Source organism: Saccopteryx leptura, chromosome 3 (genome assembly GCF_036850995.1).
Source record: "Saccopteryx leptura isolate mSacLep1 chromosome 3, mSacLep1_pri_phased_curated, whole genome shotgun sequence".
Taxonomy (NCBI): Eukaryota; Metazoa; Chordata; class Mammalia; order Chiroptera; family Emballonuridae; genus Saccopteryx; species Saccopteryx leptura.
Window position 1 is genome coordinate 40,872,276 of NC_089505.1, and position 4,045 is coordinate 40,876,320.

At 44.9% G+C, this 4,045-nt stretch overlaps 1 pseudogene; it reads right to left on the minus strand.

The window, feature by feature from the left end:
- Window positions 1-822: 822 nt before the first annotated feature.
- Window positions 823-3,326, minus strand: LOC136397076 (RNA polymerase II subunit A C-terminal domain phosphatase SSU72 pseudogene; annotated as a pseudogene).
- Window positions 3,327-4,045: the final 719 nt, after the last annotated feature.

Below are 4,045 nucleotides of genomic sequence, written 5' to 3' on the forward strand. Positions count from 1 at the left end.
TTTCCTTTGAAAACAATACAGTAATATTTATGCTTATCTCTCTGCATATTAGGCATTTGAATAATGTGTAAAATTTTTAAGATTATATACACTGCTGTAAAAAAACATTGCTATAATAAAGTAGATACCAGATGAGCCTATTCTAAGTTATGAATTATTGTTTAATTTAATGTTCTTTTTGGTTAAAGAAAAAACTTCATAATCAATATCACTCATAAGAATGTCATACAAAACTTGATTGCTGTGGATTTGCACTTATGTTTACGTTCTTATCTTGAATGTACAGTGTATGGGTGTTGCTGCCATCCACAGGAAGCAGCCCTCAGAGTGAAAATAAGTGTCAAGAAAGAAGAAGTATCAAGAAGAGGAAGCACAAGAAGGCGGCTTCAGGAGGCACCATCTGGCCGCTCAGTAGAAGCAGACGGTGTGCAGGAAGGGCTGGCTGCCCCTCTCCTTGAACTCCTGAGTCGTTCATTGATCTTTTTTTTTTTTTTTCATTTTTCTGAAGCTGGAAACAGGGAGAGACAGTCAGACAGACTCCCGCATGCGCCCGACCGGGATCCACCCGGCACGCCCACCAGGGGGCGACGCTCTGCCCACCAGGGGGCGATGCTCTGCCCATCCTGGGCGTCGCCATATTGCGACCAGAGCCACTCTAGCGCCTGGGGCAGAGGCCAAGGAGCCATCCCCAGCGCCCGGGCCATCTTTGCTCCAATGGAGCCTTGGCTGCGGGAGGGGAAGAGAGAGACAGAGAGGAAAGTGTGGCGGAGGGGTGGAGAAGCAAATGGGCGCTTCTCCTGTGTGCCCTGGCCAGGAATCGAATCGTTCATTGATCTTGCTCTCTATGTCCTCTGTGCGCAGAATGCACTGGCAGAGCGCACAGAGAGGAACACCCCAGGTTTCTTTGTGATTGTTCTGGGTGTTCACTTTGATCATATGCACTGGTTGGCGGGTCTCCTGCTCTTTGGAATTCAGATCTTCCACCACCTGGTCCTACACTTTCTCTTCACAGATGAGGATCAGGTCTAACAGGTCTTTGCAATTCTGGGAACTTTCTGTCTGGGGCTTGATTTCCTTATTTCTGTCCAATATGTACAAAATGCGATTCTGTATGTAGTGTGCTTTGTCCTCCCTAAGGAGATTATTGTACATCTGGTCATATGTGGTTTTGAAATCGTATACATTAGGTTTGTCAGAGACTAGTCCTGGATGCTTGACCTGAGTCCGTGTTCCAAAACCAAACTTTGTCCCCTTTTGCTGAGGATGTTGTGCACCCCCTTGCTTACGTCTGGCTGCTTGAGCAGACCACAGCCACCGCAGCAGGGACCAGAGCATGGGGATGGCTGCATGGCTGCTCTCTCCCTCTTTGGGACTCCTACCCAGATGCAATGCTTACACACCAAATAGGTACATTTTTTAAGCGTCAATTCTATCAGACTTTTTTATTTCTCTTTTGTACTTGTAAAGTTTTAAAATTTAAATATTAGAAGAATATTTCTTTATAAATATTAGGTGAATCTTATTTACAAATTATTTTTATTTTATATAGTTTAGGTAATTATCTTTATATTTCTCACATACAAAAAGCATATGGAAGCCCTGGCTGGTTGGTTCAGTGGTAGAGCATCGGCCTGGCGTGCAGGAGTCCCAGGTTCGATTCCCAGCCAGGGCACACAGGAGAAGCACCCATCTGCTTCTCCACCCCTCCCCCTCTCCTTCCTCTCTGTCTCTCTCTTCCCCTCCTGCAGCCGAGGCTCCATTGGAGCAAAGTTTGCCCGGGCGCTGCGGATGGCTCTGTGGCCTCTGCCTCAGGCGCTAGAATGGCTCTGGTCGCAACAGAGCAATGCTCCAGATGGTCAGAGCATCGCCCCCTGGTGGGCATGCCGGGTGGATCCCGGTCAGGCGCATGAGGGAGTCTGTCTGACTGCCTCCCCGTTTCCAACTTCAGAAAAATAAAAAAAAAAAAAAAAAAAAAAAAAAAAAAAAAAGCATATGGAACAATATAACTACACAGCGCTCCAAGGTAACTTAAAAGATAAATACCAACATCACTGAAGCCTTCTATGTAACTCTCCCAGTAACAGTCCTTCTCTCTTCATCTATTCTGACAGTTGGTTTGGTGTCATAAGGAGCCCACAGTGGCTGGTTGTCAGTCTCAGCAACCAGTTCAGTAAAACCATTCCTGTGTCCCCTAGTGGAAATATTCCTTTCTTAGAAACTAGGACCTTTAAACCAGCAGAAATAAGAAGTTGCAGAGATAAAAAGCAAAAAATGCTGATAAAAGACCACTCACTCCTATTTCTACCCTTTGAATCCTCCTTGATTTTATCTCTTCACAGATTGGACATTCAGCAATAGCTAAGTCCAGATCAACTTTGTGTTGTTGAAATCATACAAAACCTTCATTCTTGTTTCCATGGTTACTTTCTGTGTTCATTTGGGAAGGACAGTAGCTGGGGAATGATAGTGACATGTCCACAGAAAAGCAACTGTTTTTTATTACTAAAATCTTCCTTTGTTGATGTTACTTTCTGGTGAGCATTAATATAGATCATAAGTCACTTCATATTCTACACAGTCCGAGAGGTCTATCTACATATCTCTTACACAGACTGTCTTGTGACCTATTTTCTCAGCACTGCATTGGATCAGGGTAGATCTGTGTCTCTGGCCATCTCTTCTTCCAGGCAAAAATGAACAACCACATACATTGCTGTAAGTTCTTCCCATTGGAAGGCTTTCCCTGACTACCATCCTCTAAGGCTATCCCTGAGTGGAGTTGTAGTCCTGCAGCTTTCCATGTTAGAGTGGTAGCAGCATATTGGGGAGAGCCACCTATAAACCATACCCCAAGTTCTGTTCTTCCTTAGTCAGTTGGGCATAGGGACCTCTTCATTAGGCCATAGGTACACGTTGAGATGGAGGAAACAACTGGGCAGAAATATGGACCATGAGCATCTGTGACTCTTGCTCATACACTAATTTGTGCTTTCAGGACCTGCTTGAGCCTGATCTCTACATACCACTTTCAGTTGATGATAAAGCGCTACTGTATAGGCCCAGCATCTTGGCTTGATGCCAAACATTTAGTTCATGAAGAGAAGTCTGTGATTTAGTAAGTTAGTGGCCCATGATCAAGCTGTCAGGTATTTGTGGCTTGTATAACATCAAACCAAAAGCTGCTTTTCAAATGAAGGAGAGTTTTATGCAGATAAGGCAAAACTTTGCTTCAAAATTGTTCAATTTCTCTTCTATAAATCACATGTAGGGATCTGCCAAAGGTTCTGTACCACATCCCTGTCTGTGTCTGCCACTTCAAGGACCATCAGAGCTGTTGTTCAGTCATATGGCCTAAGATGTGGAGCAGCTTGTATGGAAACCTGGACCTGATACAGAGCTTACTCTTTCTCTGACCCTACTCAAAACTGGCTGCTTTGGAGATATTTGGTTAATAGGTTGGAATAGAATGGCCCAATGAGATATATGTTGCCTCCAACAATCCAAAGAGACCCACAGGTGTTTGCCTCTTTCTTAGTGTAAGATGAGGTAAGATGCAGTCACTTGTCCTTCATCTTCCTTCCAAATTAGAGGAGGGGAGATAAAGAGATAGACTCCCACATGCAACCCAAATGGGGTCCACCCAGCAACCCCCATCTGGGGCCAGTGCTCTACCCCAGATGCTCGCAACCATGCTCGCAACCAAGCAATTTTTAACACCTGAGGTGGAGGCTCCACAGAGCCATCTTTAGCATCAGGGGCCAATGCACACAAATCAATCAAGCCACAGTTGCAGGAGGGGAAGAGAGAAAGGAGAGAAAGAGAGGGGTAGAAGAGATGGAGAAGCAGATGGCCGCTTCTATGTGCCTTGACTGGGAATTGAACCCAGGACATCCACACACTGAGGCAATGCTCTACCACTGAGCCAACCAGCCAGGGTCTGTCCATCTTTTAAAAGGTGTGTCAGCATACCCCAGACCACCAGACCTTAAAATTTTTACCAATGGGAAAAGGCTCAAAACTTGTGTGTGCTATTTCAGTGTTATAC